This window comes from Rhinolophus sinicus, linkage group LG14, assembly GCF_036562045.2.
Source record: "Rhinolophus sinicus isolate RSC01 linkage group LG14, ASM3656204v1, whole genome shotgun sequence".
NCBI lineage: Eukaryota > Metazoa > Chordata > Mammalia > Chiroptera > Rhinolophidae > Rhinolophus > Rhinolophus sinicus.
The window spans coordinates 5,607,307-5,622,735 of NC_133763.1; the positions used below are offsets into that span (position 1 = coordinate 5,607,307).

Genomic DNA, 15,429 nt, shown 5'->3' on the forward strand with positions numbered 1-15,429 from the left:
GTACAAGTTTGGACACCATATGTAAGTCTTTCTGCTGCTGTTGCTTTGTCTCTACCTGGTTGTATGTTGCAATTCATGTGGACACCTTGTTATAATGTCTGTGAGCTTTTGGTCTTGTTATCCTAGATGCTTTCCTTTCTTGTTTTCAGTGTGTGTCTTTAGGGGAGTGGTTGACTATTCAGAGGTAAAAACCTTCTCTGTAGCCACCGTCATTTCCCTAGAATTCTCTGCCATTCATACGTAAAACGAAGTTGTAGGAGTCATCATTACATGTATCTGCCTCCTTTCCCGGCTTCAAGCTGCCCAGAGCTCCCCACTTTAGTATATGAGATAATTGGGCGATGCCTCATTTGTGGGGTTCATTCTGTACTAGCTTTCTCCTACTCATGGCAGTGTTGTACACTACACATAGTCTTCTTGACTGACAAGAAATTCAGCAAATAAAGAAAACCCTGGGCTTAATGGCTGAAAGTAGACTAAAGCATTATTTTTCTCAAGTAAAATGTTTGTCTTAAGACTCTTTAGGTCAAAGTTTTAAAATGAAACCTCAAATGTCCTGGAATCATATTGCAAGGGTGAATTCCCACATATGGCCTGTGAAGACTTGAATCCAAGGAGTAAAACATTTTGTAGACCCTCTAAATTTACAACCTTACTACAGTTTTGCATTCTTTTCAAGGTAACTGAAGAAAATAATTTTATGATAAAATAAATATTGATTTTATTAAATATAGTTATTTTAACATATATATATAGGGCTGGCCCAGTGGCTCAGGTGGTTAGAGCTCCATGCTCCTAACTCCGAAGGCTGCCAGTTCGATTCCCACATGGGCCAGTGGGCTCTCAACCACAAGATTGCTGGTTCAACTCCTCGAGTCCCGCAAGGGATGGTGGGCTCTGCCCCTGCAACTAAGATTGAACACGGCACCTTAAGTTGAGCTGCCACTGAGCTCCCGGATGGCTCAGTTGGTTGGAGCGTGTCTTCTCAACCACAAGGTTGCTGGTTCTAGCAACCACATGGTTGCTAGAAAACAGCAACTGGACCTGGAGCTGAGCTGCGCCCTCCACAACTAAGACTGAAAGGACAACAACTTGAAGCTGAACGGCACCCTCCACAACTAAGATTGAAAGGACAACAACTTGACTTAGGAAAAAAAAAGAAGGCCTGGAAGTACACACTGTTCCCCAATACAGTCCTGTTCCCCTTCCCCAATAAAATCTTAAATATATATATATGTTTAAGAAACATGGTAAGATTCTATATCTTTTCTGGATCTGGAATAATTTAAAGGGGCACATAGTATAAAATGGAAAGATAATCTAACTGGAAATAGTTGTATGTATTGGTATGCAATGAACCACTCCTAAACTTGGTGATTTAAAAAGGCAAGCATTTTCTCTCCTCACTTTTTATCTCCTCACGTTTTACCTCTATCTCTGGCTACTGGACTGGGGCTGGTTGCTTTCTGGTCCGGCCGTTGAGCTGGCTGTTGCCTGGGCCGGGTGTTTCCATCAGGCTAGCCAGGCGTCGTCACATGACAGGTTTCCATAAGGACAAGCTCTGATGCAGGAGTACGTTCCAAACCTCAGCTCTTGCTACACTGTTGGACAAAAGCAAGTCACATCCACCCAGCGCAGGTCAGTGTAGAAGGGATCTGTGCGCACAGGGTGAGGAAACAGGCATGAGGCATTGGGGCCAAGAGCCCAACAAGCTACTCTAATGATTATTTAAAGGAACGCCTCTGAGGGCAGCTCATGGAAAACGGGTGTGTGGGGGAGGGGTGGTGTGGGGGCCGGAGGCAATAATCAAGGGTTACCCAAGTCTGAAGGTTCCGGTATGTTTGGAAAACCCACCAGGATCAAAGTTGTCATGCAGCCATGTTCTGACAGCAGAAGAAAGGTCCCCATTGAGCCTCAGGGAAGGCCATCACTCTTCTTCCGTCTCTGACATCCACGCCCCTTTGACTCAGCATAGTTTTAGAGTGAATCACGACTTACTATAAACTTTTCACTTTTGTTTTTCTAAGAACTATTGGCCTCGGTTCTATCTGCTGCCCCACAAAAAAATGCCATAGCAAAGGATTTCCTGTGTAACCACTGAATCGCTCACTACCTGGAATCCCCTGTATTCAGTATAACTAAGAGGTATTAAGAATCATATTTCATCAAAGTTTAAATACTATCCTCCCCCCTCTAAAACTTAAAATAGGAGTCCAGCCGATGCCTACGGGGTTATTTTCTTCAATAACAAGAGGTGGCTTAGGCCGTTGCCTCCTGTGGAATCTGTGCCTAGAGGTCCGGTGAGGCTGACTGCCCTTTGATCGTCACCCACGTCCTCCGGGGTGACTGTGACCGATGGGAGCACCTGCGACTCCGGCAGCAGCACGACTGTGAACGGCCACTTGAAATCTCACACAGCAAATTGCTGACATCTGGGGTTTCCTATCACATCTTCCAGCGATTCCACAGTAATTTCAGTGTTTACACAATATCAAAACACTGATTTTTGAGCTCAGGAAAGCATTTCATTGGAAGACAGATGCCAAACACTGCAAAAGTGTTTAAACTTTGTGAAGGGTTGCACTAAAATAAACTCTAACGTAAGTGACCCTGATATAAATTCAGCTAATACAAGTCAACTAGTAGTGACAAAGCTATGGGATGTCTCAGAGGCAGCGGCCACAGATCACTTCGAAGTTGTTTCTGGAATTCATGAATGGGCGCAGCTATTTGCTGCCAATTCTTTCCTGGGGAAGCGTGTTCCTTTGTTTGATGCCGACTCACTTTATGCAGACAGAGGAACCATGACTCCTTTTTCCTGTCTGTATTCAATGTGCCACTGCAGTTCTGGCCCCTTAAGATCTGGGTATCTGGTATGTTACTGTTACTGTTGGCTGGAGCCTGGGACGAGGAAGGCCATCAACAGAAAAGGCAAACCAGTGTTAAAGATTTTTAGCATACAGCAGAGACCTTTTATCTACGGTAACGTTAAGGAATAACAAACAGAATTCCTTCTAGCCTGGTCCTTGGGAACTTGGGCAAATGTGGAAGCATCTGTTTCACATGGTTATTTCAGGAGTTGGGAGTTTTCTGGTAACTCTGGACACTCTTCAGCTGGAAGAGGAAAGCCTTCCGTGTTGAAGCAGTTAACCCTTTCCTGGGTGTTATCAGTTTTCTCTTAGGAGAGACTTATACAACTTACAGCTACTCAGCAATGTCAGGCAAGCGAGCGATAGAGGAGCCATGGGAAGATACTGTTTTGGAAAGCCCACGAGACCAAGATAACAGTCCTTGATGGCATTTGCCTGCCCACCCCCCTCCTTCGTGGCACCGTCAGCTTTCTGATCGTCTCCACACTAATTGGACAGGGTACCACTGTGGCACTGTTAGCAAACTGTGGTTAGAGCTCATGCAGCATGAGGGCTCAGGAAAGCAAGAAACGTACTTACTAGAATATGCTTACTCGGTGTTTCTTAATTAGCGCTTGTTCGCTGTGAGAGGCTGATTTCTGCTTTGACAGAGGTTACTCTAACTCTGTTATCTGCCCAAACTATAAAATCTAGGTGACCATATCTTAGCTTTTCATCCTACTGGAAGAAATGCATGAAATTTAAGATTATTTTTTAATTGCTGCCGTTTAGATTGCCTGAAGCCCATTAGCTGAGCTGGTGAAAGCACAGGGTTAATGAGGACAGTTTTGTTTCTCTACCACAGCGTGAATGACCAGCCCAAAGGGTGCCCCATTTCCCACAATAGAGGCAGGTGGAAAAGTGCACTTCTGTCACCACTACGCCATAAGACGACAACAAATATTTCTCTCCAACGTTCACATTGATGAGAGTCTTTGCAGGAAAGAACCGCTTCTTTCTGTAGAAATCCAATGAAATCATATTCTCCCCTGTTCTACTACTAGAAAAATAATTGCATAGTCAAGACTAGAATTTTTATTGGTCTTCTAATAACGTATGCCGTGTTTATAGTAAGGGATAGAAGATAGGAGATTTTCAATGCAGGGTTCAGTCCCGGAATCCTGGGAAATTAATACAGGACTATGAGATCGAAGAATCACGTGCAACCGGTTTAATCATGAGATGTGAAGTTCTTCCTCCATCGTAGTTTCCTAAAGGCACTTACTGTTACTTCTTGGTGTCAGAAATGACTACATGGTGGCCATTTGAGGAAGAAGTAGCTTTTGGGTAAGTGTCTAGTGACCTTACAACTGATGATAAAATACCTCTTGGTTTCAGGGGCTTGTACAGATGTCCCCTAAATGAATAAACATAGTAGGATTTGTCTAGCAATTAATTCACCTGAAAGTACATTTAAAAATCTACTGCAGAAACCATTTTGTTGAGCAGTTACCAGTTACTTCTCTTTCAGACTGATGCTTCTTTTTGCAGAACAAATCCCTACACTTAGAACAATCAATACCACCATCCTTGGCTCCTTGACTATTTCATAGTGATGTTTCCTGAGGAAAGAGCTCACCCTTTTTGGGAGGAAACTCAGTTCATGAAATGAAACTTCATTAAAACTAGATCTGCTTGTAACATCAGTGTGGTGCAGTCCGGTAACCCTTTCCTTTGGACTTTCCAGGCTCAGGGGAAGAATGGTGTGGGTGTCACTGAGGAGCTCTATTTGAACACTCTCTTGTATTCTGTCCTGCAAAAACAGCACAGTCCTTCCTTTACTAATTATTCAGTAATTAAATGCTGCCCTTGGTTTACGGGCCCCCTTTGATCAGGAGTCTCCCCTCCACTCTCAGCCTTGGTCTGCATCCCAAAGCAGCAGCATATGGTAGCTAGACTTTGGATTTCTGAAGTCAGACAGATGGGTTCCAAGCCAGGCTTCATCACTTACAGTTTGGCCTCTGATACATTCATACTAGAGCTGGCAATTACAGTCATTTTGCTGCTTCTTATTTTTCCAGGGTTCTTGGCATTTTACCAGAGCATCACACCGTTTTAAGTAGAATGCCGATGAGGTGGAAAGGAAGAGCAGGAAAACACGCATTTAGGAAGGTCTGAAATGCAAATTCGCGTGGAGGTCACGGCTGGAGATAAAACTGGCTGCATATTGCCAGTAAAGTAAGACAGGGAGGCAAACAAGTACATTGCTCACTAAATGTGTTCTTTAGTGGTGTAGGGTTTACAAGGAAACCTCGCTGCAAATAAAATGTGTTTGTTTTCCTAAAGGAAGACTTTTGCAAAGCAGTACTGGACACGTACTTTTTAAGAATTTACAATCTGGAGTACCTGCTGTGTCTTCCGTGTTTTGTCTACCTTAAGATTTCGGAACACTACCTACAGAGGGAAGCCAACTCTCAAAGGCCACATGTAGGAAATGGATTCCAGATCCTTTGCAGGGTCCACTGGACCCCTCGCTGCCGCTGTTCATCCAGCCTGGCACTCAGCATCCCAGAATGAGTAACTCTCTTTCAAGAGCCTTTTAACACACATTAAATGCTAAATAAGTACAACACCTACAAAAAAAAAAAAAACCACACAAAAAAAAACATTGGACGAAGTGCTTTATTTAAAGCAACAACAGAACAAATGCTCATCGAGTATCATTTCAATCACCTCTAAATTACCTTTTTGAATCGACATGCTTCTCTATTTTGGGTATTTTCTTATTTTCTCCTAGTTCCCTTCACTTGCACCTCCTTGATTTTTCTTTTTCCATCTGAAATGTTTATGGTCTCAAAAGTAATTACATCTTGAAGAAAGTTTTCATGGATACTCAATGCTACGTAATGGGAGCCATAAGCATAGTCTGCTAGCATTTAGAGTGGTATAATACATGTGCCAGGTTGAATCAAGTGGGAGAGCAGGTTAATCATTCTTTTAAATTGGCAGTGTTGTTGGAGGTGGATTAATATGCTCTCCGAATCCCTCATGTGCTGTAAAGCTCCTCGATCACAAGCATTATGTGAGTGGTTTAGGTTTTGAATTAAAGGTGTCTCTGGTGGTCAGCGGGGCCAACTGCCTTAATCTCTCCGGCCATATTAGGCGATCGTTTTCTCATTTCAATACATGATCTATGTTAGAGGGAGTGTTGGCGATACCACAGCCTAATGTGAGCACCCAGAAAATGGAAGACTCTCTCTGCTGAGGATTGCACATAATTCTTTCCACTGTGAAGGCAGTCCTTCCTCTGTATACTGCAGGAACACTGTGAAAAGTAGAATGTGTTCGTGTGCCTGTGGAACCTGGAGTGCTCTCAACCTGTCAGCTCCCTGGCAGAGCAGGCTTTGTCCAGACACCAAAGAACAAAATGTGCGATGGGCATCAGCCAGCCTCTTCATTGCACAGGATATCCCTATTTAAATTTGACAACCAGAACATTCTACAATTTGAAATTCTTGTCATCTGGTTTTCTTTAGTTTCTTCTTCGGGAATGAAAGCTTTGAGGAGCTTGTTAGAAAATCTGGACTTCTGATGGTGAGGCTTAACCAGATCTGTTGAATCATCCATCAGCAAACATTGACCCAACCTTACCATTCCCGCCCCCCGCCCCCCCAGCACTGTACTAAGGACCCAATGCATCTCAGAGAATAGCCCTGCTCATTCACTGTATTTATATACTTTTTTTCTAAGTGTAACCAGAGCTCAGGTAAAGGCAAGACATGAATTTGAGTCTGAAGTAAACAAAGCTGATGAGGCTGGCCCTTTTGCTTCGCGGAATTATTCTGTCCCAAGTTATAATTTTCCTAGCCCCATGGAACCAAGTCCTGCCATCTTTCTAGTCATTTAATATTTTATCATGATAGTCCTTGCTCTTCGACCTCTACTGAGGAAACTACGTAGCACAGGACGCTGGAATATGCTTAGTTTTTTGGGGGACGTGCAGAGAATTATGTGAATACAGTTGAAGATGACGGCCCAAAGTGGAAAAGGCCATTCTGAAGAGATTAAGTAGGATCGAGGGTATTTGAAAAAAGCAGAAAAGATCGAACCTGGTACAACAAGGAATGGAGAGCTTCTGGAAATTTTCCAATAAGTGAGAGGTAGATTTTTATATATTTTTTAGAACATGTGTGGCAGTTGTATATCAGGTAAAATTATAAGGAAACAACAAGGTTATACGGTATGCAGAAGGTTTAGTGAAAACACTAACTTCCTAGGCCACTGACTGTTTCGAGCGTACACTTTATAGTAATAGAAATTAAGTTAGGAAAGAAAGAGGACTCCAAAGTCATTTCAAATGCCATTTTAAATAATGGCACTGGAAGTTCTCTTTATTCGCTTAGCCAACATTGGTTGCGCACCTACCGTGTGGCAAGTACGGTATTTATAGGCTAGAGAGAAAAGAAAAGTTAAAGCCCAGAGGAATTCAAACTATGGTGTGAGAGATACACAAACACACATTACACTCAAAAAGGCATATGCTGTTAAATAATCATAAAAAAGTAACTTTGCAAAACAGAACTTGGAGCAAATAACCCTGCTTGGGAATATTGAAGAGGGTGTCTGCAACGAGGAAGTCTCTGAATTGGACTTTGAATGTCAGTGGGAGTTTTCCAGGTGGAGAAAATGTCAAGGGCATACCAGGCAGAAGGAACACCCTGGATATGAGACAAAGACACATGTTTAAGGGATTGTAAAAGATATTTTTTTTTTTAATTTTTTTTTTTGACTACAGCATAAGGCCTAAATTGCCAAATGGTGGAAAATAAAGTGTAGGTGGAAATAAAAGTATAAAGTGTCTTATATTTCCTATGAAGAAACATAGGCATTTTCCTACAAAATGGGTTACTTGTAAATGTTTTAAAACAGAGACTGCTGTGTAAGGCTAAAAAAAAAGCACAAAATCAGAGTTATACTGGGCACATGGCTTACTGGTGAAATTTTCTGTATTTTCTTTTCCAGGTTAGACACTGTTACAATTGTTTAATTTCTTTTTCCTAAGTAAAGCCATCTGGTGAAAATGTGTGATCCATTTTATCCTCAAAAATCTTTGCCTTCACTTTTTTTTTCTATTCAAAATGCAAAATCTAATCATTATGCACTTCGGATGCTTGAAGTTCCTGCATATAAAGATGGCAGAACTTGGTTCCAGGGGCCTGGGAAAATTACCACTTGGGACAAAATAATTCTAGGAAGCGAAGGGATCTGCCTCTTGAAGTACTTGCTTCTATTCTTCCTTTGGCATAACGGGGTTAATCGGGAAGTCTTCTCTAATTTCTCCAGACTGTGTCATTAATTTGTATCATTCTTTCACTATTCGGTTCTTGGCTAATGCGTCCTCATCATTTACATTTCAAAATATAGTAGCCCCCCCCTTATCCATGAGGAATACATTCTAAGACCCTCAGTGGATGCCTGAAACTGTGATAGTACCATACCCTACATGTACTTCAGTTTTTCCTATACATACATGCCTATGATAAAGTTTAATTTATAAATTTGTCACACTAAGAGATTAACAACAATAACTAATTACAAAATAGAACAAGTATAACAATATACTTTTTTAAAAAGCTATTAAATGCATCTCTCTCTCTCAAAATATCTTATTGTACTATGTGTGCAGTGTGGATACACTGGACAAAGGGATGATTCACCGCCTGGGCAAAGTTTTTGCTGAAAAATCCTCTGATAGTTTTGTGTGATTTCCCTTGTACATAACAAGTGGTTTTTCTGTTGTTGCTCTCAGTATTCTCTCTTCATCTTTAACTTTTATCAGTTAATTATAATATGCTTTGGTGTGTGGATCTCTTTGGGTTAATCTTTTTCAAAACTCTCAGGGATCCCTGGACCTGGATGTCTGTTTCCTTCCTCAGGTTAGGGAAGTTTTCATCCATTATTTCATTAAACAAATGTTCTGCCTTTTTCTGTCTCTTCTCCTTCTGGTACCCCTACAATACAAATTGTATTCCATTTGATGTTGTCCCGTAGTTCCCTTTAACCATCTTCACGTTTTAAAAATCTCTGTTCTTTTTGCTGCTGTTTGTGTAAGTTCCATTGCTTTGTCTTCCAGCTCGCAGATCCATTCTTGTTCCATCCAGTCTGCTGTGGCATCCCATTAGTGTATTTTGTGGGTTCAGTTATTGCATTCTTCAGCTTCATGACTTCTGTTTGGTACTCTTCTATGTTTTCTGTCTCTTGGTTCAAGTTCTCATTGTGTTCATCAACTTGTCTTCCCAGTTTGGTGAAGATCTTTATGACCATCACTCTGAATTCTTTATCAGGTATATTACTTATCTCTATATCACTAAGGCATTTTTCTGAGATTCTGTTTTATTCTTTCATTTGGAACATATTTTCTTGTTTCTTCATTTTGCTTGACTCCTGGTGCTTGTTTCTATGGTTAGGTGACACAGCTACCTCTCTCAGTCGCGAATGAATAGTCTTATGTAGGTGATTCATTCAACCCGTGTTCTAGCTTTTGAATGTCTCTAACTTTGTGATTGTCTAAACTACCCGATTCTTTCTTAATTGGTCCCCATTGTTGAGTCTGTGCCAAGACCTGTCAGTGCTCCAAGGGGAGGAATCTCATTTAGCACCAGTTTTAGGTTGATTGGTAGCCAGATCCTTAAGCAGCAATTTTGAAAGTATGCAAATCTATGTAATCCTGCAAGGCCACAATTGTAAACCCTGCTGATCTCTAGACCAGGGTATCTGGAGGTGTCCTACAGGCAACAGTTGCAAAAATGAGGGCTGCAGATGAGTGTACAAGCATCTGTCAGGGGGCTTTCATTGAGCTGTAGTACGGCCAAGGGTGTGTGCAAGGATGGTGCTTCCCATTTACGTTCTATGTTCTGTGGGACCACCTCCGTGATCTCTAGATGTATGAGGAAACTGAAACGTGTCCCTCCGGCGGAAGCGCCAAGATAAGCGAATAGGTGTGTTTTTTTATTGTTGTTTGTTTTTATAGGAAGATGGGGGTGTGCTTTAGTCTGCTGTTTGTGCAATGCCCTGAGGGTGGTAATCTGCCGATAACCTTCTCTCCAGTTGCAGAGTGTAGGGGGCAGGCACTCTCACCATCTTCAGGACAGCAGGAAAATGCCTTGAGTGTACACCCCTGCAGGCTTCAGCAATGCAGCAAGAGATGGTCTTGTCTCTGCATACGCGTGCACTGGCTTGAGAGAGAGAGCCGGAGAATGCTGTGACTGTTTGTACTTGCCTGCCCCACTCAGGGAGTGGAGGGATACGGGGATGCTACAATGACCCATGACCCCCAGTTTCAGCAAGGCAGTGGGACAGTGCGGTGACTGTTTGCGTCCACCTGTCCCAGTAAGGCAGCAGGAGGGGCCACGTTTGAGCTCACCCACCTGTGCTAGCGGCGCAGGCAGAGCCTGCAAAAAAGGTGTCTGCCAGAGCCTGCGTCTCTGAAGAGAGTTTCAGCTGTCATCTGCTCCTCTAGCAGATGCTTTAAGATTAACAAATGAATCTCCTGCTTATATAGCCTAGCTGCTTTTTAAACTTCTGCTTTTGTGCTTTGTCCCAGGGCATGTGAGACCACACATGAACCCTTTAAAAGAAAAATCTTAGTTCCCTATAGCCCTTTAGACCCCATTGGTTTTCAAAGTCAGATGTTTTAGGGGTTCGTCTCTCCAGTGCACATCCCAAGGGTTGGGGTACTTGATGTGGGGCTCAAACCGCTTACTCCTCTGGGAAAAGTGCTGGACTGGTGAGATTCCTCCCTATTTTGTGTCACCATGCTGAGGGTGTTTGTTTGTTTGCTATAGCATGTCTCTGCTTCTCCTATCCATTTTGATGTGCTCCTTTTGTCATAGAGGAGCAGCTCATCTAGTTTTCGGATCTTTTTCAGAGGGAAATTATCCGTATGTATCTGAAGTGTTGGCGGGTCCATGGGAGGAGGTGTGTGGGGTCTTCCGATGCTGCCTCTTGGATTCCGCCCTCCACACCCTTGACTTTCTAGAAACCCTGTTTCTATTTTGCTTCCATTTATCTTACCAGAAAATAGTCACAGTAGCACTTTGGTTTCTTGCATTCCTAATATTATTAACAAAGTGACTGAATAACTAGCACCACTTTTCCCATGTCAGATTCACCTTGGGCGGTACTTAGACTAAACTCAGCATTTTGGGAAACTTTATAGACTTATACCATACTTGGAGGCTTAGTTGGATCCTCACATTTTCAGTTGTATTTTATTTGGGGGAGAGTGCATTTTTTTTTTAAGAGGACCCTTTCTTTTCCTCAAAAGAAAAGGTTCCCTTTTCTTTGAGTAGTTTTTCTACTTGAGGGTTTGGTGCCTGAGGGCTGAACCACCTAAGGACCCCATTGTTAACATCTGTATTATATCTGCTGGGTTGGGGACTCTTTTTATACTTAACAGGGATGTCATGCTTCTTTCATGTAGTTTCTTCCGTTTTCTTCTCCATTTTAAGATCATCCTCTGCTCCTTTCCTTTCCCCTGCCAAGTCTCCCTTCACCACTTATGTGGCCTCGTAGTCTACACGTGGAGCTGAAGGAATAGGGAAAAGTAGAACTACTTGTGGTAGGTATGTCCTTTAGGGAATTTCTCTTTCCAAGTAAATGCCTTCTTTTTTCCTTTGGAAAATATTCCTTCTTTCCCTCTTTAGATCTTAAGAAAATATCCATGAGGCCTGTCATTGAAACCTGCTTCTGGGACAGATTACAAACTATAAAAGCTCTCGGAAGCAAATGTGAGAAGATATGAGGAAATGGGTAGAAAGACACAAAGTAAGGGGCAGAAAAACTCCAAGGGTTTGGATGCTCAGTAAAACACCCCGGAGATTGCTTCTTTGTAGCATGTCTGTTGATCTGAAAAGTCAAAGGGAGCTCTCACCTAATAACACATTTTGAAAAGAAATCACTGGTTTGGGCTAAGAGAAAGTTTCATGGGAATGGGCCCCACCACAATTTCTCCTGATTTTAGTCGTGGATGGAATGCAGGAGAAGGCCAGACAAAGAAAAGGCAGCACTCTCCGCATAGTAAGGAGACGTGATATCTGTTGTCAACAAACTTCTCTGCAAGCTGCCAATAATGCTTTTATTTGAGGCTATTTTAAAAGCAATGTCCCTTTTCCAGTGTTTTACACTTCTGCTGTCTTTGGTAACTTTTAAAAGTGAAAAAGACAACTGAAGTTAAACAGAATAGAAAAACTATGTACATGTTTTCAAAAACAAAATGAAACAAACCTTCAGCATCAAAAACCAATTGTTCAAGTGTCTTTTTGATTCTGGCCCAAATTGAGATACACAGAAATGTGTGGCATGGTATACTTAAGAGCATAGGCTTTGGAAATTGAAAGACTTGGGTTTAATTTCTGGTTTCGCTGTCACAGATGTTATGCTCTGAGTCTCATTTTTTTTCCCTTTGAGAAATGGGAATAATTGTAATATGGAACTTGTGAAAACGACAGAAAATGATATACAGTACCTGCAGCACAGTACCTGCTCTGGCTAATAGAGCAAAACTTCCTTAATATTTTTGAGGGCTGTTATTATCTGAGAATTATGGTGATATTGGGTTGTTAAAATCAGAAATTAAATTCAGAATTACTGGGTGGTATTCCTCTGTTATTCGCAAAAATGCTTTTCTAAGTAGAGGCAAGCAAGCACTTGTTAGAACATTTTAATTTTCTCTGGAAGAACAGGAAAATTTACTACAAAAAGAAGAGTAGGGGCAGCATCTTTTTTTTGCTTTGCTTTTTAAATTTTTTTATTTTGTCATTAACAATTTCTTACAGTCAAAACTTGGTTAAGGAGCATGATTGAAGAAAACGTGAAAGGCAGGATGAATGAAACTATATAATATGAGAAATATCGCCATGTAGTACAATAATTATTTATTTTGATATTTTGGGCACCGAACGTAATCATTATATTTTTTTATGATAAGGAGCCGCTGATTTAAAATTAATTATAAATGTGAATATGTGTCATTAGTAATTGGTTTGTGTGAAATACGAAACGTGTTCAATTGTGAAGAAATTTCATTCTTAGCTACGAGGTTAGAATTGGCTCAAAGACTATTACCGAACTGGGAAAATCATTCCCAGGGGAAAATAAGAAGCCCAATAAGGGTTAAAGTAATTTAAACATTTATGATTAAAAAAAAAACTGCTAAATGAGACAAATTGTTTACACATCAGAGTAGCTAGCTATATTGGAGTCATGCATATGATCTACAAGTTAAGTGCATTTCTCAGAATAACACAAAATGAATCCATTTGAATGACAAAGCAAAATAAACAACTGAGATTATATGAATTTTAAATACCCTAAGGAAAGGCACTATATATGTAGCAATTTGTAACTGAAAATGGCATAATATTCCTGAAAATAAAACTATATAGACATAAAAAAGGACACTGTTATGTTTAGTGTGTGACTATATTATGCAAATAACTTGCATGGCATTTTCTATTTGTTTAAAAGTTTATGAGGTAGAATATAAAGTGACTGACTACAGATGGAGATGCAATCTCTTCTACACTTATTCTACTTTTAAAAAATCTAATATGTGCTAGACATTGTACAGAATTGGGGTTCCTGAAAATCGGATTCTTTTCTTGCTACCCCTTTCAAAGGTCAAAGCAAGACCAAGGGAGATTTTATACTTCATGTAGGAAGGAGTATGGCTTTGAAAAGGAGCAAAATATACTATTCCAGAATATGCCTCTTTCATATATTGGTTATTTTAAGTTGGTTATTTTTAAGCAACAGCAGACACAGGTGGAGCTCTGAAAACTGAGTGGAAGTTACCCTTTAATTAGAAACATTTACATTTGTAGGGGAAATATCCATTTGTAAGACGGTTTCCCTCTGTGTCAGGAAGAGAAGAATGACTCTAAATCTCTAGAAACTCCTATGAATGCAGAAGGCGATGACTAAAATCTTTACAACAACTTACCCTTGTTTACTGCTCTTTTCTGGTAACTGGATTCCTACCCCCCTTCCCCCGACATCTTTTGTCTGTCGTTGGAGATACTATTTAAGGTGGTTGGTGGCTTGGACCATTTTGGGGAGTTACTCCAGTTTCCCAGGTGTCTCTCATGTATGTAAGAGGTATACATGTTGTTAAACGTATGTTTGGTTTTCTCCTGTTAATCTGTCCTTTTATTTAGCGTGTCTAAGCCTAGGACCTAGAAGGGTAAAGAGAAAATTACTTTTCTTCTGCCGCAGCTCAAAGTCCCAGGAAAGAATAACAGTGAACATGGCTGGACTGGTATATGGACCTCTTTTATCCAGAGAATTTTGATATAAAGGACCTAGGAAAAGGCTAGCCAAAAGGTTAACTCTGCCTGCTTATGCCTCAAAGGCCAGGACTTAATTCTGAAAATTGCTATTTTCACGTTTAGGGACTGTCAGCATGTTCCTAGATAGGAGGGAAGCACAATGAAAGAAGAGTATGTGTTTATGTATATTTGTGTGTGTGTGTGTGTGTGTGTGTACACATGTATGTGTGTATATGTGTGCATACGGGTATAGGAAAAGGGAGGGGGAGAGAGAGCATGCAAGTAAGATGGATATTTACCTATTTGCCCACAAAGAAATGTATTACAGGCCTCCTTACTTCTCTACTTTTCTACGAGTTAAGAATTGCAAACGACAGACATATTAAGACTTTAGCTATGTTGTTTAACTATATGTTCTTGCCTTGATCAAACGGCACTGCTTCCTTTTCAGAGTGAGGCAAGAAAGAAATCAGAGAGAAGACTGAGCTCCTTCAAGAGGTCAGCAGGTAAATTTCTCATTTCTATTTGCAAATGAGAAAGCCAACAGAGTTTTATAATTTGTTTATCTCTCTACTGTAGCAAATTTCCACACAAGTTTTTAGTCATAGGTTCTTGTTATGATTTGAATATTTGTCTCCCTCACCCCAGATTCATACATTCAGAAATGTAATGCCCAGTGTATTTGGAGGTGGAGTCTTTGGGAGGTAATTAGGTCACCAGAATGGAATGCTCTTGAATGGAATCAGTGTCCTGATAAGAAGAGGCCAGAGAGCTCATTAGATCTCTTTTTTTCCATGTGGCGACACAGAGAGAAGTTGGCGGTCTGCATCCGAGAAGAGAACTCATCAGGGATGGTACCTGCTGGCCCAGTGATTTTGGATTTCCAGCCTCCAGAACTGTGAGTAATAAGTTTCTGTTTATAAGCTACCCAGTCTATGATACTTGGCTATATTGGCCCAAACTAAGACAGGTATTATTTAAGAATTCCTTTGTATCTAAAGATTTTTTTAAAACATTTTTTTCTTATTTATGGAAATGGAATATATTGATGAAGATAGAAATTCTTGGTGGTTGTATTCAACAAGTATTTATTGCCTGTCTACAATGTGTGAGGTATTCTTTTAGGTCTAGGGTGGTGTTGGGAGATAATTCTTCATGGGTTTCTTGCGTTTCTGCGTGTCTTGCAAGCAGAGGTACTGACAGATTTTGTTTCCAACTGTCTTGTCCCAAAAGTTTGTATAGCAAACAGCCTT

At 40.9% G+C, this 15,429-nt stretch overlaps 1 long non-coding RNA gene across 1 annotated transcript in view; it reads left to right on the forward strand.

Annotated features, from left to right (window-relative positions):
* The window catches only part of LOC109444085 (uncharacterized), an 816,445-nt gene that overhangs the window by 175,014 nt on the left and 626,002 nt on the right, over positions 1-15,429 (forward strand). The window contains exons 3-4 of the long non-coding RNA XR_002136786.2: positions 14,628-14,682; positions 14,985-15,074. This is a non-coding gene — a long non-coding RNA (uncharacterized LOC109444085). The remainder of the gene's footprint in view (positions 1-14,627; positions 14,683-14,984; positions 15,075-15,429) is intronic.